Genomic DNA, 26,613 nt, shown 5'->3' with positions numbered 1-26,613 from the left:
AGATGAACTGTGCCGCAAAACTATGCGTCCAACCAGCTACACAGTACGAACGTCGTATATTAAGATGAAATAACTGCGCAATTATACTTTAACTACTCACCAGGACACTACGGCTATGACTAGTCATCACTACTGTGCAATGGTGCGAGGAAATTCAGTGATGTGCCCTCTCTGTTTTTTTTTTCTCGGTATTGAAGTATTGTCATCAAAACTGCTATAGCGGTAGAAAGTGCTCGGTTGAGGTACTAACCTAAGTGGTAAAATTTGATGCATGTCAGTGGCCTTTCAAGGTAAAATGAAAAAAAGAACCGAAATCGTGTCCGAGCTAACAGCCTCGCGCAGTGTGTCATCGGCAATACTGGTGCGGGACCTCTGTCGCAGATCAGGAGCACTATGGGAATGAAAGGTAAGCACAATGAGCTGCGTTGCGGGATCGAATGAATAATCCCCGCCGCACCGTAAGACAGAACGGAGTGCCCTTGGTCAGCGTGCACACACGGTGGCGGCTGTTTGCCTCGCTTTTTCTTCCCTTTCTATCTTTCCTTCTCTCCCTCTTTCCTCTCGCCAGATCTCGCGGATGATGGGTCTGCGCCGTCAGCCGCGAGATAGACAAGACAACGAGATAAGGGCAGAGGGTCCCCTTTCGGAAACCCACACGCACTTATACAGATTCAGCTCGTGTCCAGGCTGTCAAGCGTCGTGCGGCGACGAACTTGACTGTTGACAAAGGAAACGCCAGCGACGGCGTCTTGCGGCGCGCAGGGGGTGAACATGCGAAGACGGTGCTTTCTAAAAACGAGAGTTGCCAACCCTCGCGTGTTCTTTCGCCGAATGACCTCACGTGACCCGGCTAAGGTCAACGCTATTAGATATGCACGCTCAGCTGCGGAACTTTTTTCTTAGGCGCATTGCAACAGGGGGGCGCTCGAATTCGTGTCTCGGGTTTGTAGGGCGTGGCGCTGCCAGCGTATTAGGACTAAATAGGACGATGTCGTTTGCTGGCTGTATGTTCTGGGCAAAAGATATAACCATTCCTGCGTTTTAAAATGCGGGAAAATACGGACAGATCCTTTGTCGGCGACTCGGTAAACCTACTGTAAATGTATCTCGTGTGCAGAGACATTCATTTCTAAAGCGTCATTTTAGCAGACGAGGATTTTGAACTGCGTCGACAGACACAGAAAGACGAAAAAAACGCGGAATCAATAAAACCAGCAACATTTACAACCCAAGAAAACAAATACATTTTGAAAACAGTATCGCCATGAAGCGCTGAGTAAGATAGTCGATGATGATGATAATATCGCCTGATGCGGCTGAGTTGATCTCAAAGCGTCGGCCTGGGGTGCCCTTGGACTGCACTCAAGGTCACTCCCGATCTACATGTAAGATAAATATTCTTCACCACAAAAGTCAGAAAGGCAAAAGAAGAGTTAGAACTTGAGCACATACTTTATTCTACAAAGGTTTCGGTTAGATCGTATGTATATCCAAAGCGTCTGCCTGCTAAAAACCCCTGCTGCTGCTCCATGGAGTCACTGAGAACTTAGGGAAGGCAGGGTGTAGTTGCGTATTAGGACGATGATGTTGACGCATCTTGCTTCGCGATGGGTTCGTAGGAATTCGTATCGGTGAATGCCACAATCTGATTGGCTAACAAGCGATCATTCGTCGTTTTGAATACCCGAAGTGTAATCGGAAGAGTGATGGTTACTTTTTTCTTGAAATAACGGCTAATTACTTTTCTTTTCGGGTAATCTAATAGAATAACTTTGACTGAGAGCAATTGTAATTAAGTAAACGATTACTTTTTTCGAGTAGCCAAGACTGGATGGTGCATATCAAGATATTGTGTTTGAACACTCCCAGAAGGCGACTGGTGGACCACCAGAAAATAAGCTATCACATATGGTAACTTCATTGGATCAGCGGTCCTTGTCGCGTCTCGTTAATATGGACGCCTCCGTTTTCCTCCAAAAGTCGTCTATAATGTGAGTCGTCCAAAAATAGTCCCACAAAACTGCACGCATTTACGCCGTTCGCCCCCGAAACCTTCTTTTTTTTTTTTTCCTCTACAGCGGGGTACCCAATTAAGAGTCCATATATAATGAGGCGTGACTGTACTTATCATATAGATTGGGTAGCTGGCGGTATTCGCTGAGGACAAAAACACGAACCCGATGTATTGGGTCTAGCATGATGAGACATCGATGGAACCAAATCGGCGGCGATCAACTATTACGCATTTCTTGCTTGTTTTATATCGCTACTTTTTTTTTCTTCTTTTCTATACATTGTAGAGCCGATTTCAATTCCCTGATAACAACTTACTCTGGACTTTCTAGATGTGTGAGATCCTAAAAGTAAGAAATGTACAGGGACGGAATGAAGGTGAGTGTGTATGATTGATTCGCTCTTTCAGTCGTCGATGAGCACCATGACTTGAGTATATTTTGTCACTGTTCCCCATTGTGTGGCGACGTCATGCCAATCTCCAAGGGAAAATTCTTATTACAGCTCGTAAAACTAACACCGGCTTACTGATTATCACGTTCACGCCTCACGCTTCGTGAGTCGTTTTCTTTGTTCATTTCGGCCAATGCCACATTTTTCTTTAGCAATGGCCCGATAATAGAATATCCGAAACTCGCCAGGCACAGCGTTTCCTGTGGTGTCGGCCATAGTTAAGTCGAAACGAAAACCATAAACGGCAAAAATTGTGATGATATAAAGTAATTTCTCTTTTTACTCTCACTCAAAGAAACCTTAAACCCTAATAAATATATTTCGTGCTATCAAATGTACGGCCGCTTGCGCAGGCAACAGCAGACAGGTGCAGCATTCATAGCAAACGACTCGCCCGTTGGATTTCCGGATACACTATACACCATACAGAAACCAGACGGTGTAAGTGCGATTGCATGATGTCAAAAGCAGCAAGCTCGCTCTTCGTAAGCTGTTTCCGATGAAACACCTTTCCATGGCGACCTACATAGGTGACAAAGTGAACTTTGGCTAGCGCTATTTGCACCGTGTGTTCGTTATATCCTCGTTCGGCTTCTGCATAACAATTTTCACACATGGCTCAATCGCTTAGTGGACAGATCCTTTTGTAAACATTATCCGAATGAAAATTCGCAGTGTGCACGGAATCTAGGAGAGGGAAAAAGACGCCTAACAATATATGCCGCACATACTCTCTCAGAAGATCCTTGGCGTGCTCGCAACTCCAAAGTCGCTCATTTGATTCCCTTTCCTCTCATTTGCATATCGGCCACCAGGCGGCGTCAGTTTTCGCTGCATACTTGAATAAGTGGTAGGTTCCCCCTAGTCTCCTTCACGTCTTTTCCACTGGGTGGCGTCGCCTAGTCTGGAGTTGTGAATATATTGCAGGGAGATGCGCTCAGTTCGTCAATCATTGGCCTTCTACTAATCCGGTAAACCAATGGAAGGGACGATAGGTACCATGAACGATCCAAATCACGCTGTCTTAGTATAAAAAAGTTACAAACAGTTGACGCGAATTCGACAACAAAATGTATTAGTGGAAGTGCGATATGATCTATCCCACGAAGAGGAGAGTCTTTGAACTCGATATGTCTTGCTTCGTACTAAAAATTAAATTTTTTAGTGAGAAGGCTCGCTTCTATACGATCCTAATAGGCTACCGAAAACACCTGCAGAAATTTTTAATAAAAATGCAAAAAAAAAACAAAAAAAACGTTGACGTTGTATCCTGGTTTGGTAAAGAAACTGCTCAGATTGCGGTCGTAACATGTCGAATAGCTTTCATTTGTAAAACAGAAATAATTGCCCATGTCAGCGCTCGATCGCTGCTCTGGGTTCATGAATAAAGACTAATCTTTGGTCTGATATTTCTTATTTCAGTAAGATAGGAGTCGGAATTGCATTGCAGCATATATCAGGTGAGATTCTAAACATGTCGTCGTATGATGTTACGAGTTACACGCCATAGTATGGTCCATTATATAACAGGATGTATAATTCCTTATTACCAAAGACACCATCAAGACATTAACAATACGTGTAACATCGACGTAATGAAAACCGAAGGCTTGATTGACTGATGTCAACATAATATTGGTGTATAACTATCTCCGATGAAACTCACCTCTATGTGTCAATTCGGGTTTCAGTTTGAGACAAACCAAAGGGTGTGAATCAGACAGTAGAGGTTAAAAATGCCCCGGGAATCTCCGTGTAAATAAAGACAGAACCACGATTAGATTACGCGTACCGTTCACGTGTCCTTGAGATAGGACTGACACAATCATATCTCGAGAAAAATGCGCCAATAATACTCCCAACCTCTGTATTCAATAATTTTTGTGTGTATGTTTCAAATATTTGTATAAAACATACGAACTCTTGTAATACCTTATGCCTCTCATGATGGTTACAAACCCTTGTAATCATCATAAGAGGAAATGCCTTGGCTATAATGCACACACAAAAAATACTTCTCAATAGCAGCTTCGATTCTAAAAGTGGAACCAAGCGCTGTTGAAGGCAACTATGCCTTTGTAGTTCTGCTTTTTTTTTTTTTTTTTTTGTGGTATAGTGCGCACAGACTTAAAGGTAAAACATAAAGACTCAAAACTCCATGCGGCATCATAAGCTCTAGATACGGTAGCAGGCAGCTCGGGCGATGTCGTTTTTTGCTCGTGTTGGCTACCGGAAAGTCGTTTCCTGCCAATTTCAGATAAAGGTTCCGATAACTGGGAACCACGATTTTAAGCACCAAGAAGGCCGAATTGTCGCTACTCTGCAGCATAACTTCCTGAGTGACTCTACATTGCACATAAGAGAGTTTTATAGTAGATAGTATCGAACCTCCGAAACCCCCCGATAACGATACGAGCCGTGCGCAAAGGCGGCGGCAGGGTATCGGATATCGTTATCGGAGTCAACGGAACGACCTACTAAAACTCCTTAACGAAAAAACTGTAGTATCGACCACAAAACCACTAGAGTTCGATTCATAACTTGAAACGTTCGACTCTCTCCCCTTTCTCGCCCTCGTCGTCAAACTGCTTTTTGTTTCTTTGTGTATGTTTTCCTCGACGCTACGTCACCTCGTATAGCTCTAAAGCTACAACTCACGCGCGCCACAGACAATCAAGCAGGCCACACGACCTTGACCCCATAAAGGTCACGTGAGACTGACTTTGTGCCCTCCCTCATCTCCCCCCTTCCCTCACCCCCTCTTCCGATGAATCCTCTTCGCGGTCATTCGGCCGGAGAAAATGAAATGCCCTTTCAAGCTCCCGCAACCACTACACACGTCCATCACTACTGGCAGAGAGTGCGGTGGAAGCTACGTGCTCGTTGAACCAATCGTACGCCTGTCTCTCGTCACGTGATCACGCTCCAGCCCCTACCCGAGTACAGAGAGCGGGGTCGGGTCGCGAAAAGCAGGCGCCTGATCGGACCGGCGACCGCGTACACCTCCCGCCGCCCTGTCAGCATAGGGGTGGACGGAGCCTGCTTACTTCTGGACGTTCCCTGGCATTCAGCGTCCCTCCGGCAGTCAGCCATTCAATTAATAAAGCTAAGCCACGTTCATAGCGGCAATGTTATTCGCCTGCTGGATTGCAAAAGCAGATCGCGAAGGTGCTCGGAGCTCGAAGGAAGAACTTGAAAGGGAACATCTTGTACAGGGTGCGGCCGTAAGGACTGAGACGTTTGGCACACCGATTGAAATTCGATTGCCAAACGTAAGTACCTTAATATGGGCACGCGAACGTAGCTTCGGAAGGAGTATTATTACTTTTTTTTCATTCAGAGCTTAAGTCAAGGGTGGTAAATATTAAAAATGAAGCAAAAAACGGCGGCCGTGAATTTCCTACGCACTATACCGGTTGTTCGTTGTCCGCGTACTGATTTGAGAGCTTGTCCCCAGGTGGTCATTGTTATATTTCGTTAAAAGTATTAATTATCGCGATTGTCTCGCTCAGCGCCAGACATCTGCTATTGGTTTTTAGCGTTCTTGCATTTAGCAAGTCGCCCGGGAGTGAGATCGCAAACCAGTGTGCGGACGACAAAGAGACTGCTATAGGACATGGGAAATATACGGCCTCCGAAGGTCGGCGCTAATGCCCACCTCAGAGTGACGCCGGTCATGAGGAAGTGAAGCACGACTGTTAACCTTGGGTCATTAACGCGCATCACGCGGTAGTGATACACGACCGCACGCCGCTACGATGCTTATCCAGACTGAAACACATTCGACCACCGGACCCCTATACCGTCCAAAAAGTTGTGTGTAAATGTTGTTTTGTTAAAGATGACTGCTTACATTTTACAAAACCCTCAGCCATCTCCCTCTGTCGAACCAGAGGACCTGAGGTATATTTGGTCTACACACGACCTCATGTCACTCCCGGATAATTGCCATCCCTTCGCGCATATCGCTTTGCGCACACAGCCACTCGATGATTCGGGATTAATAACGCATTTAAACCATACTTTGTTTCAGTTTAAATACAGACGCAGCCGACGGCACGAGCTAATGGGCCAATGAACCTTCTGCCGTTTACTATTGGTTTACCCATGACAGAACATGTATCGAAACAGGACGAACACCATGATGGTGCCCTTTTGACGCCGTCTGATTCTCACCCCTCTCGTAGCGTTGGCTGCGTCTGGACTTAAAGGCCGGCGATCAGACTCGAGATTCTGCAAGGCAGAAGATCTTCCTCACCATCGGGGAGGAGGAAACAGGCGACAGTGGCCAGGGTAGAAGGGGGGAGAGGAGGAAGAAAGGGAAAGGTGGAATGCGCGAACTGGGTCGCCAGTAAAACAAAATATAGAACACTCGTTATTTTATTTTTTTTTTTCTAAAGAATCACATTTGGTTAATCTAAAGTTCCCAGATAAGAGGAGCCCATCGTGCTTTCTACAAGTAGCGGCATTCTTTGAAGCGCCGACTGAGTGACGGTGCATGTTTTAGGAATTATTAAGAACCCACGTTAGGTTAGTACCAGCACATCGTCAGGTTACGCTACTATCACAGTATAAATTAAATGGCATACATTTATTTTTTTTATTCAAAGAATCGCTAGTGAACTAGCTATCTAATCGTTGTTCCGAACTTCAGATGGTGAATTCAGTATGATTTATTAAGAAACCACGTTAGGTTACTACCAGCACACCGTTAGATTACGCCATTATCAAAATATAAATTAAATTACATATTTCTTTTTAAAGGAAACACTAGGTCAACGGCACTATAGAAGAACACTGCAAATTTCAGTTGCTCGAACATTACGCAAATGACCTAGTAAAGAAAAAAACAACAAGGGGAGCAGCAAGTTTATCGAAATTCTGATAGTCGCCTGACGTGGTTTCTCAAGAAACCATGTTGGGTTGCTATCAGAATATTGATTAGATTAGATTAACTCCAAGAGCACACACATTATATATACTTCGCTTCACTTTAAGCCCGCAAACCGCAACCGGCGCTATGAAATCCGATGGAGCCACCAATGAAGCAGTGTCAAAAAGTGCAACGTCACGGCACTCTTCGTCTTTTGTGGGATTGCTATAAGCGAATAAACCATTTTTTTTCTGTGCGTGATTGGTTTATTTGATGGTAAGGACCCCCCCCCCCCTCCCCTACCCCCACCCTTTCCCAAAAGACAACGAACGCGGTGACGAGGCACTTTTTACGCTGCTTGATTGGCCCCCATCAGATTGTAGAGCGTTGGCCGCGGTCGAATTTGAAGTCAAAGGAAGTACACAGGGGAATCTCGTTAATTAAAACTCTCTTAATTCAAAATCTCGGATAATTCAAACATGCAAGGTCCCGTCCTATGCGTTTCTAGGAAGGACTCTCCCGGTAATTCAAACTTTCCATTATTCAAACAAAGTGTTGGTACTTCTCGGGTTCAAATGAACCCGAGGGGTACCAAAAAGATTCCACTCTATAATAACCCAGCATTTTTTTTAATGGCATCTTAAGAATGTTTGCTATGTTATGCCATCAGACTACCAATCTAGAAATCTGATTTTTTTTCCCCCTCTTTTTACCCTGATATTCTTGTTTTTCATCACGTACGATACCGAGAAAACCAGTAGCATTGCTCACTCCACAAGCAGGCACAGGATGCGCATTCCAATACAGAGTATACAATCGGGACCGTTAAACGTGCCCGTGAGCAAATAATAATAATAATAATAATAATAATAATAATAATAATAATGATGTTTATTTTTTGCATGTATCATACTTGGTAGGAATACGGGTCTGTCAAAGCCAGTTGAATGACTTGTGGGACAGCACCCTTCACTTCATGAGTAAAAAATGTCCCTCTGATTTGTAGTTCCCGACTCAAGCACTGTTACCACGCTATGATACTGACAATGATAATTAAAAAAAGAAAAGAGAGAAAAAGATCACGTTTGTTAGCGTTCACGCCAAACACACACAGGGTCACGCACACACAGACACACAAATTCACGATGTTTAATATAAACAATAATAATAATTTAGAGAAAAAAACTTGTTTCAGCAGGGTTCATTCTTGTTTCACGACGAGTAGCAAATACACCCTACTCAAAAAGTATAACAAAAAAACATTGGCGGTCGCCATTTTTTTTTTTTTTTTCGTGCACGAAGTTTGCGATTGGATCCCGAGTCCTCCCCGAAGGCTGACGCAACGCTCGTTTTCGCGATACGAGCCGAGCCAAGTTCACGTTTGAAGGTTGACCCAACCAACCAACCCTGCTACACGTTCAGTCAGATTAGAAGTGCCCCAAAACAATGGTCGACGCTGATAATCGGCACTGCAGCAACTATTTTTGCAAAAAAAGAGGGGGTCTCTGTTCCGTGCTGCAACAGTTTATAGAAACGGATCGTTTCCCGGAGACAGGGCGGGCTTCCGTTTCTGGGGTGTGTCTTGCCCTTTTCCTGAGACAACGGCAGTTTCCGAGGGAGCGTCGGCGGCGGTGGCTCCATGCAGCAGCACACCGTGTGTCTCCCATTTTCCAGCGGTCGCGGAAATATGAAGGATTTCTGGCAGATCTCTTACGTTGCTGTGCATAAAGACTAGGTCACAAAACAATCATGTAAAAAGAAAAAAAAAACACCTACATTCGTCTTTAGCTAAAAAAAACCATATGTACAAAACAAAACAAAAAATCGGGCTTTTCGCGGAGCCTTATTAATATTCCTCTTTGTGTAGATAATTAAGAAGCATGTTGGGCGCTTTCTAGATTAGATATATGTTGTCGTATCAAGACGTACAACCGCTTCTTCCACCGACAGCCAAATCTTGTATGAACTAGTTCGCGCGACCTATACACACAAAAAAAAAAAAAAAAGCTTTTTTTTTTTCTTGGGGCGAAAACGAACAGAGTTAACAAGTACAACACTATTCAGAGCAAAGTGTGAGAAACACCGTCAAACTGAGTGAGAGTTTTTAAAACTCAAACTAAGTTTTCGCAACAGACACCTGTTGCAAGAGAAAAGAAAATGCAAAAGTTTTTTTTAGCGTCGAATAATTAAGAATCGTTAGAGATAGCGAAAAGTATTTTGCAGTGTCCAATAAAATTTTCGCGAATAACGACTATTGAAGTTAAACGACAAATGTATCGAGAAAATTAAAGAGAACAAAATTTACGTTCCCGTTGAACAGAGATAAAATACTATGCCATTTCTTCAATAAACACGTCACAACTAATTCAAGTTATATCAGGCGTATACCTAGAACTTTTTAAACCGTCTTATTATATATTATTTTTTGAATGTTTACTTGGCACATTTACCGATTTTTCTTACCCTATGTCCACTGAGGAGAACTCAAACCAAATATATTATACCAAATTGCGAATTAAAAACAATTCGCAAGAGTATTGTTCACCTCAATGCAGGCGAACACCTTAATATCTTCAAGTTACACCACCATACACTCGCCTATAATTGCACTAGTATTTCAGAACGGATACGATAAGAACAACATTCGAATCTCAACCAATATACCAAACGAGAGCTCCTGTGCAGTAGTAACATTGATAATGCCCAATCAGGAGCGTCATTTCCGAGCGCTTGAGAAAGGCGAACAACAATGCAACGCGGATTAATAGTGAGATAGAACGGTTCCCGAGAAATGTCGGAGAACGGAGCAACAGGCGGCAATAATAAAACAAAGATCAGAAAGACGTGTTGCGGAGAAACTCGCTTTCTACGCGGACCGAAATCACCACGCCGCATCGGCTGAAACAGGTCGACTCCCAAGCAGCGAACGCGTTTTCTTTTATTACTATCTATCTTTCACTTTTTCCTTTGCTGTTCGTTGTTTGCTTCAGCCCGAAAGGTGCTTGTCTCTGTTTTTTTTTTTTTGTTTGTTTTTTTGTGAAATCTTTGTTTTAAAGCGGCACCACTTACCCAAGTTAGCACGTACAACTTCACGACGCGCAGCCAGTAACGATGGAACGCACCACGGCTTTCGTTTTTGCAACAATCCGAAGTCCCTTGGTAAAAAAACAAAAGCAAAGAAAAACCAAAGAAGAGGAAAGAAAATACTTCCCCCCGGCAAATACTTTCGACGGCAAACAGCTCCTCGAGAAAAAAACGTAACGCAGGAAACAGAGCGTGTCGCTGGTTTTTACGTGCTCCCGCGCGCAACGAGCGCGAAAGTGTATCTCGAGAAGTGAACGCCGTTGCCCGACTGCGTTGTTTGACGCTGCATATTACATTGCGCTCGTTGCTAGCTAAAATCAAGACAGGGTTGTTGTTTTCTTTCTTGTTTTTTTTTTTTTTTTTTCGACTATAGGCCGCAGAGTTCAGACCCGGGGTCAGTTATCCCCCGAACGCAACGACACACGTCGGTCGAACCGTAAACTAATTTTAAGCAGAAAAATAAAATAATAGCAGACGACGTCGTCAAAACGAAACCAAAAGAAACACTCACCCTGCCACGACGACGTTCGGAGAACAACACAAACTCCTGCAGTTCCGACGACCGGTGGTGGAGATAACCGGAGTGCCGTACTCCTCCTCGCGAAACGCGGGGTCCAAACCCTGCGTAGCCCGTCGCTCGAGACGGGGGGGTCGTACACCGACGCTCGAGTCGGCGTCGACGTCGTTGTCCACTGTGTCGTCGCTGTCCAAGTCGACGCGATAGACAGCGGCGAGCGTCCGTTGCAGCGCCACGTTTGCAGAGACGATCGCGTCCGTGCTCGGTTTTTCCGCGTGTCAGGAGCGCACGGACTGGAATCGACAACGCGCACGCAGACTTCGACCGCCGCCGCGGACCGAACAAACCACGTGCTGCCGCCTTCGGAACTCCGCGATTCGCGTCGGTCTAGTTGGTTGTCGCTCGACTAGATGGCGCCACAAATACGGAAGCGGTCTCCGGCGGCCGCCATGATGGAACACCTTCCGTTGGCTTCGTCCGTGCGTTGTTGCGTGCTCGAAGGCGTTTTCTCTTGTATCGTCAGCTGGCAAGGTGGCCTGTTTCTTTCTTTTTCCCTCTTTGTTGATCTAGTACTCGCCGCGTGTTGCTTTCGCTCGCGGTAGCTCCTGTTTGTATGTTGGATTTGTTTTTTGCCTTTTTTTTTCTTTTGTCTTTATCAGACGTCCTTTGTCCGTGGCCTACGGCGAAGGAGGAGGATCGGTCGACTGGTTTCGAGTTCGGTTGCTGCTCCATTTGTTTTAAGAACGATAAAGAAAACATAAAATAAAAGCGGGTGGTACGGAAAGTTTGCGTCGTGCGGTAAATTGGAATGGGAAGAACAGGCCCATTTCTTTATTTTATTGTACTTCCCTCCGAATAGAACGGTGTCTCTTCGTCCAAGACTGTGAGAGAACGTCGCATGCATGGATGGGAATATTAATGCACCGGTTGAAATGAATGGAAATATAATATCTACGCGTAGGAAAAGGCAGACGCGGGTTCTACAGCTTGCTAAAGCCAGACCTGGCAGGCAACTATCAGGAAACGTTTGTCAAAAGAAGAGCTGTGGATCCAATAGCCAGAGGTGCCCGCTTTTTTTTTCTATCAATAATTATACGTCTTTGCTGACGCCAGTAAAAGTAGCCGACTAACCTGGCTAGACGTTTTCAAGCAGCAACGCATCAAAAGCTAGTCTGGTCGCCGTGGATGGAGAATGCTTTGTTTGGTTGCCAGTCTCGGAAACCTGGGGATATGCCTTAGCAAGGCATGCCCAGAAAGAATCATACTTTTGGTTTCTAGGCTGGGTGATGCAAGTTACCGCCCGTTATATAGGGTATAGCCGTTCGCATCCATTCATCCATCTAAGCTTCACAATAATAAGAATAATAATCAATCAATCAATCAGTCTTTATTGTACAGTGCCCAGGAACAATCCTGTGGTCTTGGTGCAAATAATAATAATAATAATAATAGTAATAATAATAATTATTATTATTACTATTTTTTTTTTGTTTAGAAATCGATTCCGCTCTTTCAGGGATCAATCCAAATAAATTGATACTGTGAGGCGGCGTCAAAATGCACAAGTGTGGTTAACAGGTGATATCTTGTCATGCATTAAGTACAAAGATGCTCAATGGGCTAAATGCCGACGTTCTCCTAGAAATGTTCAGCTAAAGATAGAGTTCCGCGCTACGCAAAATCGTGTAAATGCGCTTATCCGGTGCGCAAAAAGAAAATACTTCCGAGATAATTTTCTTAAGGTAAGATGAAATATTCCTGAAACTTGGCGTTTTATAAATCGATTGTGTGGCACAGGTGTTAGGAGATCCATTGATGATTCACTTGGGAAAGTATGTGATCTTAATACGACAGTGGCTGAGGATTTTAACAAGTTTTTCGCTAAAATTTCTGGAGCAGCGCCTAACGATGCTACGTTCTCTACAGAATATCTGGAGTCTAATGTTCCCTCCGCTATCCTTCCTCAAATGACCGAGCTTGATCTACGAATTTGTCTTTTCAAATGCAAAACAAACAAGGCGCCTGGCATAGATGGCATCAGTGCAGAAGACCTGCAACGCAATTATAATTCTATAAAGCACGTGCTTGTTTATATGCTAAATGGTTTTATTTCTTCCGGGATTATCCCGGATGAATTAAAGACGCACGTGTAAAGCCTTTATTTAAAGAAGGAGAGCACAAAAATCTTAACAATTACCGCCCAATTTCTATTTTACCCCGTATAGTCCAGATCTTGGAAAAATAAAACATCCAAACTATGACGCGGTTTCTGCATCGCTTTAACATTCTATCGTCAACTCAGTCATGGGTTTGCCAGTGGACGTGGGACCCAGCCACTTCTAGAAGATTTTGCTGATTAATTAAATTTTACCTTTGAAAAGCATCAGGTTGCTTGCGCACTTCTTAATGAAGTTGCAAAGGCATTCGATACCGTGAGTCATAATATTTTACTAACAAAATTGCAAACCATTGGATTCCGCGGCCCATTCCTTTCACTGCTTCAGGACGTTTTGTCGGGAAGGACACGACTAGTTTCCATAAGTAATAGCCGAGGCTCCAAAATTAGCTTAAAAGCTGGGGTTCCTCGGGGTTCCGCTTTGTCAGCTCTCCTTTTTAACATATTTGTAAACGATATGTCCAAAGCAGTTTTCTCATGGAAATTGTTTCAATACGCCGATGACACGGTATTGCTATCACAACACCTTGATAATGTTGCAGGAATCACTTTACTCCATGACGACATTTGACACCTACATGACTGGTTTAGAGATAATTGCCTCACGATCAATATACATAAAACTAAGCTTGTTTACTGTCATAACCCACTTAAACTTATAAGTACCGATCATTCACTTTACATGCATACATCTGGGTGTACGCCCTGCAACTGTTGCAGGCACGTAGCCGGGGGGGGGGGGGGGGGGGGGGGGGGGCGCACCCCCCCCCTCCTTGAAATCTTCCATTTTGCTGGGACCTCCTCTCCCCCTCCCCCTCATACAGCATTTTGTCATGGGTGGGCCCAACACCTCCTAGAAATAAGGCCGTAGCGCTCTTCTCGTGACGTCGCAAAGGAAGGCCATCGGGGGCGCGCGTCGAAGCGAAGGCAACGCGCGTGGATCGATCGTCGTAACGCGCTTTTAGTCACATACGCGTGTGTTCTTAGCTAAAATGAAAGCTGCACATAGCAACGGGTCTCAAGAAACACTTTATTACACGGGCAAAACATTACACCGCTAAATGATCGGTACGAAATGGGACGAGGTATGCGTAGAAGACGTCTGTAGAAAAATGTGATTGTTTGTTTTAAGTAAAAACAATTGGGTCACGCAATTTTTGCTGTAGGAATGCATATTCTATACAGAAATACTTCGACGAAATGGCGAGACACGCAGTGATTGGACACAGAAATACAGATCACAGTTAAAAATCAGGTAGACGTAGCCAACGCGGACACAACTAGACAAGTGTCACTTACGATCATGTAAGCGGTATTTTCGCGTGCAGTCACTGAATTAAAATTAATGTAATTTCAATCGAATGACAATATCGGGTCGACAAATCAGCTTGCGACGCTCGTATAATCACTCAAAACAGCGAGGTGATTAAATCTCGTATCATTTATCAAAATATATTAACTTTTCCGTGTGACAGGGGTACCAAACTTACTATTTACAGTCAACTAATTTACTTCTCCCTATGGGCTCGAGCTGCCTAAGAACAAAATAAAACATATTTTGTATACAATAATACTATTACCTTAATACAGTTGAGATTCTAGTATCAACGCGGTAAAGGTAATACAATAACATTAGTTTAAATAAACACATATGCACAAACAACGCACTTTCAATAATCACACAAACTTGTTATTTACCTTCCAGTAAAAGCTAGAACATTACCAAGCATATTTACAAATGTCGACGTAATAGCAAACGGATAACGACGAAGAACGAGATTCCATTCTATCACGAGGTTAAAACAAAAATCGAATGCAGCACTTTACTTGCGTCTTAGACCAAGAAAGCCCGTAAATAAGTGGTTTCTCACCTGTCGATCGTATCCATACGTCCCACAAGATCCATCACGGAAACATTTGAACACGAACTTCAAGGAGTCTCTCTCTGTCGAGAGAGAGGTCATCGACCAGTGTCATCGTAGACTAGTTGCCACACACGTCACTCAAACCGTAGCAGGACTTGTTTTGCGAATCCACGTGCATGCCGTAATATCAAGCAAACACACAAAAAAAAAAAAGAAAAAATTACCCGAGACTGCGGTGACGATAAAAAAAAACGACGGGTAGGAGGATTCAAAAGAACCACACACACACACACACACACGAGAGCAGCGACAGCAGTGTGGGACGAGAGGCTTAACATTGTCGACCCATCTCTTGCTCGTGCGCGCTCCCTGCAACGATGACTGCATTTTTTTTTCTTTTCCTTTCCTTTCTGAAATGCCTCAGCGTTACTTTTCCGACAGTCAGCAGCTTACACACAACGTAAATTTACCAGAATCCAAATTCGAAAAGTGTGGGGACCAGCGGGACTGCGCCTAGTCCCGAGGTTACGGGGATAATCATAAATATAAATTTGGTATTTTCAACCTTGGTAACGCGTTGTATATTACGTTTATAATATATATATATAGTAAATTGTACAAGACTGCGCCTTTAAAACGTATATCAATGCCGGAGAAACGCGCACGAACACCATTGCGCCGCTCGACAAGAAACAGTTTTTTCACGTCTATAGACGAAATGTTTCTGACGTAGTTGCGCCATGGCCTTGCTTTCTCCGACATTGTGACGTAACCACTCGGAGCGCTACGGCCTTATTTCTAGGAGGTGTTGTTGGGCCCCCTGTCTCTCCCCCCCCCCCCCCCCCCCCCCCCCGGCCAAAAAAAAAAAAAAAAAAAAAAAAAAAGTCCTGGTTGCGTGCATGAACTGTTTTCCTGTGTGTTACGTGGATCAAGTTAACCGTATATAGGAATACAATTTGAGAGTGACTTGTCGTGGAAAGCCCATTTGTCCCAACTTTGTAGAACGCTGAGAAAAGTATCCTGTTTGCTGTATAATACCAAATCTCTAATACCTATTTTAACCAAAAAGACAATAACTCTCGCTTTAGCACGCAGTGTATTACGCTACGAGGTAACTATGTTTGGTCACAGCCCAGGACTATGGGGCAAAGAAATCGACTCAGTTTTGAAAGGAATATTTAAAACGTATTGTGTACGCTGCAATGTCATAAACTGAAGAAGAAATGCTAACAGGCTTGAGTTTGCCTTTTTTTAATCCTTTACTTGTACACACGGTTGTTCTAAAATATTTCTGGAGCGATACTTTTAAGATACCTCGTGTCCTATGTAGACCTCTTCGGCGTGTTGAGCGGTTTGAAGTGCCTTTCGTAGAAACAATGTACAGAAAAAGAGTGCGAAATTTTTCTGTTTCATTTATTTTCAACATTTTACCAGATGATATCTATGCTGTGGACTCTTAAAAAAAATTCAAAGAATCACTTCAAGGTATTAGCTAGGGAGAAGTTGTGAGAGTGTATTTCTGTGTGCATATGTTGGAATCACCATTATCACCTACATTGTCCTGTATCTGTAGCTGAGTTTGAGTTTTGAACTTCCCGTTTGTGGGGACTCTTTCAAGCATGAACTGTAGGGTGCTGTCCCACAATCCTCTTCTGGCTTTGACATACCCGTGCATCTGCCTTGTTAAATGCGTGTACAATTAAAATTATTACTATTATTATTATTATTATTATTATTATTATTTTAAGGGATGCCGATGCGGCAGAGCTAATGTCGTTCTGGTCAAAGCCAGCTAGCGCTTGTAAAACCAGGTCCAGCATTATGGAAGAAAAACAAAATTACATAATGCAAAGCAAAAAAAAAAAAAGAAGAAGTTCATAGCATACAATTGTTAGTCCCATAATGAAACAGCGTACGGTTCTTAGAAAGTCGGCGATGAGTTAAACCACAAGAAAATAAGTCAAGGAAAATATATACACGCGCCCACAGTACCACATGCACAGCACCAGGATGAAAATAGGTGTGCTTGTCGGAGGTGTGGACGACTTAAATTCGCATCAGTATTTGAGAGCACACATACACAGACACACACGCACACACACACACACGCACACAAGAGATTTTCGTGCAGCAGTGTTTCAAAAACTACTCTGGCCACCGTAGATGAAACATACTTTCTTTGAGTGGCAGTCTGGCAACTCTGGGAATGTCTCTGGCCACAATGGATGGAACAGGCATTGTTTGGGCGCCAGCCTGACAACTGTGGGCACGCCTTAGCAGTGCTTGACGGGTCGCACTTTTCGAAGCCGCAATGGGGGACAACGGGTGCATCATTGGGGCGCGCGTTAATCCAGCTCCATCCCCCCCCCCCCTTTCCCCCTCCCTCCCCCCGGCGAGTCTGTGAATGGTTCATTAAAATATATTAACCCACCTGGCCCACCGGACACACCGCTTCGCGGCGCCCCGCCGACAAACTAAACACCCCCCCCCCCCCTCCCCCTTTGGTATTTCCGAAAAGTCAATTCTGTCCTTGACCGCTGACCTCTATTGTAGTATAGGTGGATCGCCGATCGGGAGGTCGTCGTTGGCACCACCGGCGGTCATTGATTGACGCACGGAATACACTCAAGTCTATGTGAGAAGGGCAGAAAAGTATTAATATGAAGATTGGATGGATGAATGGACGCGAACAGCTATACCCCATATAACGGGCGCTCGAAGGCAAGTATTTCATCAACTGGCGCGATCGATATATCTGGTGCTTGTAGAACGAATCTGTATCTGTGAAGCGTTCCAACGCCGATTAAAAGAAAATCAAATGTGCCTGACCACCACCGACTGTGCCGGCGTCGCTTGCTTCAATCGCTAGATAAATGACGCGTTCCGCTAATGTATACGACACGCTCCGAGTTTTAGATCGTCACAAAGGCCCTCGCCGCAGTTCATAGGAAAAGCTAGCACCAGAAGTACTGTGTACAAGCGCTTGAAACAATGCAAACGCCTCCAGTCTCCCCCGCAAATTCCTCCTAACTTATCGTCTGCTCAGCTCTGATGAAACTTCAAGATCACGAACGAGTCTACATTGATTTTCTGCAACCCTTGCTTCATCGAACCGCATCACAGTTTACGCCCAACGAAGTCGCGACCCTCCACCCTCAACCGCAAAGAAGTTATTAAAAAAAGAAAAAAAAAAAAGAGATCGGTATTTTAACACGTTTGATATTTGCGCCCAGAATATCAATTGTCCTTTCCGGAAAACAAGATGAAAGTTTCATCTTGGAGAACAACCTGCTAAGGTAAGAAATTGCAGTTTTCCCCGTTTCTCCCATAGAGTCGCATGCATTAACTGGTGTCAAGCGAAGGCTGCCGGCGGTGCCGCTCGTACCCAGCGAGACAATCGTCGATCCCACGATCCAACTACAAATAGAGATCAGTGGGCTTGACTAGTGCCACTAAATAGGCTACGCTTCAGAGTAACGACACTTGGCCATATTGTGGCTTAAAGTCATGGTTGCCAGTTATCTGAAGGCTTTTCTAAACTTACAGAAAACTTTTTCCGTCCCCAACAACTCTTTAAACAGCTCGCGATAGAGAAAATCAATATTACATGAGCTTCATAACACCGGACCTAATGCTGAGGAAGTCGCACTTTTGAATCATGACGATCGGCAGTTGCGTCTGCTCTGCACAAGCACCAAAAATGGCGGCGCCCGCAACAATGTCGGGGAACGGAGTGCCGATACTCTAATCGCAGCTCATTTAGTGGCTTTAGGCTTGACTACTGTCAATAGACCCTTTTCAAAAGTGCGCGCCCTCGCCCGTCCGCCATTGCTCGAGCAACGTACTCTGTGCATGTATTGAACACGAGGCCTGCGTCAGCGTTTGGCGGACTCGGATCCAATCACGCGCTTCCTGCGTCGTCATTGGCGACATCGTCGTCGAGTCGTCATTGGCGACTCCCCCTGGCGAGGGAGTCGCCAATGACGACTGCCAATGTTGCTTGATTTTTGAAAAGGGTCTATTGAACTACACATGCGAAGAGCAAGAGAGCGGGAAAGGGGGAGGGGGGGGGGGGCTTTTTGAGGCTGTACTAAGAGAAAAAGTGAGGAAGAATTTGCAGCTCTACGTAGACGCTATAGACCATTTCCGGAATTCATTGCCATCTGGTGACTCAAATGGCAGTTTAACTTTTACCGTACTAATGGCGGCACTCCTGGGGCCCCCTCCCCCCCCCCCCTTTTTTTTTTTCTCTTCAACTTAAAATAAACAAATCAAGAACCTGTGGTCTGCAGTGTTTCATGGGGCACCGTCACTTTCGCAAGTCAATGGCAAACGAGAATGTGCGCTTCACTGTACTGCTCTTTTTCAATCTCTTTCTGTGTCGATGGAAAAAAAGGTGCCACCAGTCGGAGCGAAGCGGCAACTCACATAAACGCCTTGATGAAGTACTATACAGGGTGATTCAAGGAGACGCCAGGCTCTTTATATCGACCGCAAAAATCGGTTCATTAACCTATATCACGCTACGACTTTGTGCAGCGTTGCCCACAGGTGGTCCATTTTTTTTGTGAAAAATTTGCAAAGAGAAAATTTACCTGAGGAAAAAGTAAAGAAAGAAAAAGGCTTAGCTCCTATGGAAACGCAGCGAAGCCACCGGTCTTCAAACAACACGGCGCGTTTCGCACGGGAGACAAGAGATGGCGCAAGCGGTCGCGACGCCAACTGCCGCCAACGAACGAGCTTACGACGCTGAGAACCAGCGTCTTTAGCAGACAAGTAACTGCAGTTCCTTGTTGTTACCGCTCCCGTTTTTGTTTCTGCGACTTTCGCCGCCTGCGGAACGCGCGCCGCTTTTGAGTCGAAAAGATTGTCTGCTAAAAACGCCGGCTCTCGGCGCCATATGCTCGCTCGTTGGTGGCGTTCGTTCCGCCATCTCTTGTCTCCCGTGCGAAACGGCGCCGTGTTGTTTGAAGACAGGTGGAGTCGCTGCATTTCCATAGGAGCTAAGCCTTTTTCTTTCTTTACTTTTTCACCAGGTAAGTTCGCTCTTTGCAAATTTCACACACAAAAAAAAAAAAGCACAATCTGTGGGCAATGCTGCACAAAGTGAAAAAACGACGACGACGACGCTCCAGCCAGGAGGATCGAATTTGCCGCTCTAGCGAGACTACGTTATTTTAGAGTTATTTCCTGGTTTATTGACCGAATATTTCCCTGGTTTTTCAAGAAGACGTCTCCTTTCCGCACCCGATCAGAAGCTACGACTCCGCCCAACGGGGGCCACATAATATGAGCCTCCCGAATCCACCACAGCCTAACCAGGATGAATCTGGAGCTGCCGAACCCCATAACAAGCCTGAAGACTCCAATGATAGCGTTATGGATGACTTCGAGGACGAAGCTGGGTGGCAAACCCAAACGTCGAAGAAGAGACGTCACGGCTCAAATTCAAGTGAGGATACAATCATAACCCAGCCGGGTTATAATCTCACAGTCATTGTTAAGCCTAACGACCCAACCGCGATCATCACCAACATGAACCCTCTGGTACTAAAACAAATGTTGGACAACCTGGCCCCCGACGGTGTCATCCAGATTCGGCCCAACTACCGATTGAATCTTCTGGCCATCGATGCTAGAAATGTAGAATCCACCAAAGCACTCCTGCAACTGAAGAACCTGGGAACAGTTCAAGTTCAGACTTACGAACCTCCTCCACCATCGACATCTGTGGGTATTATTCGAGGAGTATCTGCAGACATCGAAGACGCTGATCTCTTGGCAGCCATGCGAGAAAAAGCTTCAGTAATCCAGGTGAGAAGACTTGGAAAGTCAGAAATTGTCAAACTGGTCTTCGCAACGAAATCCTCACCTGAATATGTCACTGCGGCGCATACACGTTACAAAGTTCTTCCCTACCTTGAAAAGTCAAGGCAGTGTCCGAAGTGCAATCGCTTCGGACACATTGCAAGCAACTGTCTTAAGGCACAGCGCTGCAGTCGTTGTGGCGGCAACCACGGACTAAACGAGTGTGCAGCTGAGCAGCCTAAATGCACCAACTGTAAGAAGCGCCATGATGCGACATCAAAAGTCTGTGCCATCTACAAAGTAGAAAGACAAATCAGCAACTACAAAAGTTAAAAAAATCTGAACTACACGTCCGCTAAATCTGCTATCGAAAACGACCAATAGGCCTGTGGAACCGGAAGACACTGGACACCTCGAAAACGATCGCAAGGTTCAAAAGAAGATAAGCAATCATGTATTCCACTCCATAACGAGGATAACTTCCCCCATTTGGAAAACTTGACTGGCGAAACTGCTCCAGACGCCTCAGCAGCTCCCCCAGTACAGTCTGTACCAAGCACTCAGCCTTCTAGTGCTTCAGCAGCTACCGCCAGAAAAGGCCCTTCAAGAGGTCTGGCCCGGCCAACCCGAAAGCACAGTGAGCCACCTGCTGATCCTAAACCAATACCTAATGCAACACCTAAGCCTCAAAGCTTCGGAAGTGCGATTTGTACGTTAGCCATACAGCTACGTACCTTTCTTATGTCTCTAAATTTTCCATTCGCTCAGGTACTGGTTACAGTAATCGACATGCTCCTGCCATTTGCCAGCTCCTGGTCTAAGTAGTCTCGCCTTAATAAGGCCGGACTGCAATCGACGCAAAATCATCTTCCTCGTTGCGCAAGAAGCTGTTTAATACCTCAGATTCTTCAGTGGAATGTTAATGGACTACGAAATCGGATAGACGACTTACGGCAATATTTACAAAGACACCAAATTGAAGTACTAGCCCTCCGGGAGACAAACTGCAAACCACAATCGATTTGTCTGTCGCCCCATGTTATCTACAATAGTACGCCTCGGACGACTCTCACATCAACAGATCCTCCAAAGGCATGCTTGTACGTACACCGAGATCTACCTCAATTACAAGTTGACCTGTCGGACTTGTGCGATAACATCGCCGAATATGTCGCTGTCACAATCAAAAAAGGGAACCCAGACGTCACTGTCATCTCAGTCTACATTAGACCTAACGTTCAGTGGGACCCATCCTTATTGCGTGCAATTCTCTCGTGATTCGCACCAGCCACCCTGTTTCTTGGGGATTTTAGCGCCCACAACGAGGCCTGGGGGGATAGGAAAATACCTCGCGGGCGACTGCTCGAGGATGCCGCAACTGCCCTTGGTCTTCACTGCTTGAACGACGGAGTAGCCACCTTCGTACGACCTGGCGTGGAGGGAAGTGCACTTGACCTTAGCTTCACTACGTCCCCAGTACGAGCCTTGTGGTCAGCGGAACCTGATAGCTGGGGCAGCGACCACCTACCTATCAAAATTACTTCACTAGAAGGAGGCCCCACCACGCACAAGACTTGCAAAGTGACTAACTGGGATGCTTACCGCGTGTTGTTTGCCGAAATAATGTCTCTAGGCAATTTGGATTACACGACCGCCATCTCCAATGCGTTATCCAAAGCGACCAGAACCGTGATCATTCCCATATACCGGCCAAACCCTGACCTAAAATACCTCAAGTTACGTGCCTCGCGACGCCAGGCACAGCGCCGAGCACTCAAAACATCAAAGCAAGAGGACATTCAGCGATATCGAAAGATAGACAGAGCATTCCGGAAGCACACCAAACGATTACAAAGGAGACAATGGCGGCAGCGTTGCGAGTCGAGCGAGATGTCATTGAGGCGTTCTCTGTGTCTGTTCCTTTTACTGAAAGTTTTTCCGATTTCTTCCACCGCAGTATCAGGTGTAATACGACATGATTCGCTTCACTCCTCTGGTGGAGGAAAACAAGCTTGGCGCATGGCCCGTGTCCTTGCCGGGCACGCAGTTCCATGATCACCCGTTCTTGGTATTGTCATCGCCCAGAACATCACTGTGGCTCAAGCAGTAGAATTCCTTGCCGATGAATTCACCTCTGTCCCTGTTTCACCCCAAGGCTATACCGCGCATAGCACCACTGCTAACACTTTACCAACAACATTGGCCGCGAACGACGTGGACTTTACGCTGAAGGAACTCCAACATGCTCTTCGCCGCTCTGCTCGCAAACGTACCGCTCCAGGGCCAGATGGGATCACCTTTCAGGCCTTCCGCAATTTAGATACAACGGCCCTTCCGGGCCTTTTGGAATATCTCAATGACATCTGGCGCTCGGCAGTTCTGCCACGCGCATGGCTCACATCTGAAGTAGCTCCCATTCATAAACCAGGGAAGCCATCCGGTGACATCAGCTCCTACAGGCCTATCTCCCTTACCCGCTGTCTCGGCAAGGTTCTGGAGCGGATGGACCTAAGACGCCTTGACTGGCAGCTTGACACATCTGACGCTCTACCCCATCAGTTATCAGGCTTCCGGAAACGGCGGTGCACAACAGACGCGATTGGTGACCTTGTGTCAGACATGGAACAATCAAAGGCAACTCGCCAAGCAACCTCGGCAATATTCCTTGATATCAAAAAGGCATTTGACTCTATCCGACACGAAACCATTCTAGCTCAGCTAATCAGGCTTGGTGTTACCGGCTGAGCACTCGCATTCGTTCGTGCATTCCTGACAGGGCGTACAATGTGCGTTCGCTTAGAAGGTGTGCGCAGTTCGCAACGGCAAGTAGCCCAGGGTGTTCCTCAGGGCAGCGTCAGTAGCCCATTTTTGTTCAATGCAGCAATAGCAGCTCTGCCGGAGGCCCTGCAGCCCTTGAACAACCCCTCTCCAGTCATAAACATCGCAATTTACGCCGACGATGTTGCTCTTTGGGCTACTGCCCCAAATAGCTCATACAGTAACGTGCAGCGAACACTCCAGCTAGGCCTCGACGCTATAGTTGGCGTGATATCGCGGCTTGGTCTTACGTTATTGGCCTCTAAAACATCTTGTTAACCCTGAGATGGGGAACGATAAAAAAACGGACGAACACAACAAAATCTCAAACGCAGCTGAAGTTTTATTGATACGAGCATACCAATAAATAGACTTTTACACAAAAGGAAAAGAGAAAGGGCAAAAAAACTCAAAAGCAAAAACAAGACGGCCAACGCGTTCAGCCCAGACGGCCTAAGCCACTTCCCGGCTCCAACAAACCTCGGAAAGGGAGCCGATCACTCGAACAACAACAACCCCACGGTCACCACACATGGTGACCTCTAAACCGCTAAAGCCTAATCCCCAAATTTCTTACTCGAAGCAAACGCTTCCCGGTCCCCCCCCCCCCCCCCCCCTCCCCACCCCGCCTTTTTCAAGGTTTACAAAGCTCCCCTCATACAAGCAAAAACTCTTTCATTCGATCAGTGATCACCAAGGACGGCTGGCTAACACAATTCCCCCGCTCGCGAATGCATAAAGTCTATTAATGCATAAAGTCTATTTATTGGTATGCTCGTATCAATAAAACTTCAGCGGCGTTTGCGATTTTGTTGTGTTCGTCCGTTTTTTTATCGTTCCCCATCTCAGGGTTTACAAGATGTCGATTGATTACCAGCTCGCCTGCAATCTCTCACTGCTTACAACTCTAAAACAGCTGCTCTTCAATACCACCCTACGGCCAGGTCTTCGATCAACCGAACTTACACGATCAATGGGACAAACGTGACAAGGGTTTGAACATACTCCTATCTAGGCTTCCTCCTGGATGATCGAGTCTCTTGGCAACCAGCAGTCAAGACAACCATTATCAGATGTCGCCGACACCTCAACGCTATCCGCATGATCATTGGCAGCAGATGGGGAACCGTACAGGCAATGATGATGCATCTCTACAGAGGTCTTATTCTTTCAAGGCTGCTATACGCACTGCCACTGGTGCACCTCGGCAATGCCCAGAGTTCAGCAGTTGAGACTCTTCAGAGAGTGGCAGTCCGTTTGTGCCTTGGATTACCCAGATATTCACCAAACGTTCCAACACTAGTGGAAGCGAGGGTAAACCTAGTGGAAAATCACGGTAGAGAACTAACACTCCGGCACATAGCGATGCAAACTGTCTGTCGCTCAACTGCTCCCCTTTTGAATCGCCTTCGCCAACGCCCCCTTTCTTGCCTTGGTTCCCTGGCAACGGAGTTTATGGCCTTTATTGGTGATCCGGACGCCGACTACCCGGCACCGCCACCATATGCCCCTCCACTGAACATAAATGAGATTGTTCCAACGCTCAAAAGCAAACGCAACACAGCACAGGTCGTTGCCCGGACAACTACAGAGGATCATATTGAGACACTGTACCAGGGATGGATACGAATATACACCGACGGCTCAGTTCTTCATAGCAGCAAATCATCTACCGCAGCGGTTTACATACCTGACCTGAATGTGTCTCATGCCAGAAAGCTCAGCTTCCACGCCACATCAACAACCGCCGAGCTGGTGGCCCTTAGACTTGGACTTGACGCCCTGGAGAAACTTGCCTACTGCCGGAAAGCTTTGCTCTTTACCGACTCAAAAATAGCACTACAACATCTCGGTAATCTTGATGAAGCCCCTGAATATGCCCGATACATTGCACACCTTGCAAGAAACCTCCAAGCGAAGGGCTGGGAAATATCATTCCAATGGTTGCCCTCACATGTAGGCATTTCGGGTAATGAGACGGCCGACTTGCCGCTGCGGCACACCAGCTTGGTACTCCCATTATCGTGGTGCCGAAGATTCATGAAGCCAAGCTGCTAATTCACCAAGCGATAACCCAGAATCATCCGGACCCACGGGCCGCTAACGGGAGACCACCCTCACGCGTCCCTTCGAAACTACCACGTGCAAGCGCCTCCGTACTACACCGGCTTCGCACAGGCTGTGCCTATACTGCATCTGCCATCCACCGAATTGACGCAACGATGAGCCCAAACTGCTCTACTTGTGACACTCGTGAGGATGTGGACCATCTCTTTTGGGCCTGTCCCAATTACGCAGACGAGAGAAAAATCTTCTTCGACAAACTACAGATCGCGGGAGTTGCCGGCTCTACTACGCAATATATTCTTTTCCCACCCGGCTCCGTTCGTGATGCCGCAAGAACATTCTCTTGTCTTCTTGTATTCCTGGAAGATACCTGCCTACTGGACCGCTTGTAAAAGTGCCAACAGTTCTGTGAATAGATATACAGTAGTGGACAAACCTAATCAAGTAACTGTGACTTCATCCAAGATGCCTTCTCTCTTCCCTCTTCACCTTTCTAATCTTTTCTTTTGATCCCCTCTTTCCCCATCCCCAACCTGGAACTGGCTTGCCCCGAATCGACGGTGTGGTTAATAAGTTCCAGGCTTCCTTTCTTTCCAACACTTCTCTCTCTCTCTCTCTGCTGCACAAAGTCGTAGCATGATAGGTTAAAAAACCGAATTTTTCGGTCGATTTGAAGAGCCTGGCGTCTCCTTGAATCACCCTGTAAATCAAAGGGCTTTGAAACCGAGTGTGTGCTACTAAAAACTAAAAGATTGACAGGGCACGAGTTAGAAATGAACGCTTACGCAGCTCTTGCATCTAATTCCTGATTCACGTCGCGGTAAGCTTCTTCGTTCATCAGCAAACATTAAGGCCGCCATTAGTATCGCACATTTGCCATTTTTCAGATGATGATAGTGATCAAAGTGGCCAGACTGAATTCCGGAAAGGGTCTATTCGA

At 45.8% G+C, this 26,613-nt stretch overlaps 1 protein-coding gene across 1 annotated transcript in view; it reads right to left on the bottom strand.

The window, feature by feature from the left end:
- Window positions 1-11,288, bottom strand: part of LOC8050760 (class A basic helix-loop-helix protein 15) — a 294,675-nt gene extending 283,387 nt beyond the window's left edge. Inside the window, exon 1 of the mRNA XM_042286137.1 lies at window positions 10,935-11,288. The gene's annotated coding sequence lies outside the window, so the exon portion shown is untranslated. The remainder of the gene's footprint in view (window positions 1-10,934) is intronic.
- Window positions 11,289-26,613: the final 15,325 nt, after the last annotated feature.

This window comes from Ixodes scapularis, unplaced genomic scaffold (assembly GCF_016920785.2).
Source record: "Ixodes scapularis isolate PalLabHiFi unplaced genomic scaffold, ASM1692078v2 PGA_scaffold6__148_contigs__length_123643588, whole genome shotgun sequence".
NCBI lineage: Eukaryota > Metazoa > Arthropoda > Arachnida > Ixodida > Ixodidae > Ixodes > Ixodes scapularis.
Note: the sequence above shows the minus strand (reverse complement) of the source record. Positions and strands in the feature narration are given on the sequence as shown.